This window comes from Tupaia chinensis, unplaced genomic scaffold (genome assembly GCF_000334495.1).
Source record: "Tupaia chinensis unplaced genomic scaffold, TupChi_1.0 Scaffold138390_1, whole genome shotgun sequence".
Taxonomy (NCBI): Eukaryota; Metazoa; Chordata; class Mammalia; order Scandentia; family Tupaiidae; genus Tupaia; species Tupaia belangeri.
The window spans coordinates 2,663,077-2,663,338 of record NW_006198287.1 but is presented as its reverse complement, the minus strand read 5'-3'; positions in this window follow the sequence as shown (position 1 = coordinate 2,663,338).

The following is a 262-nucleotide window of genomic DNA, read 5'->3' as shown; positions in this document are numbered from 1 at the left end:
TTACCAGCCCTGCATTACCTCAGGGTAAAACAAGAACTACTCTGCCATTCTTAAGGAAGCCAGATACCCAAGGACAACTCACACTGCAGATGCCCACAACACCATTCCTGGTAACTACAAGAGGCACGGAGGGCAATCGTGGATGCCAGGGACAATGTGGGAGGAGGATGGGTCATAACAGAGGGAGGGGGATGGAGAATCTAGGATGGTAAAACAAAAGGCAAGGTATGCAGGACACAAGAATTGGGAAATTATTGTGCCG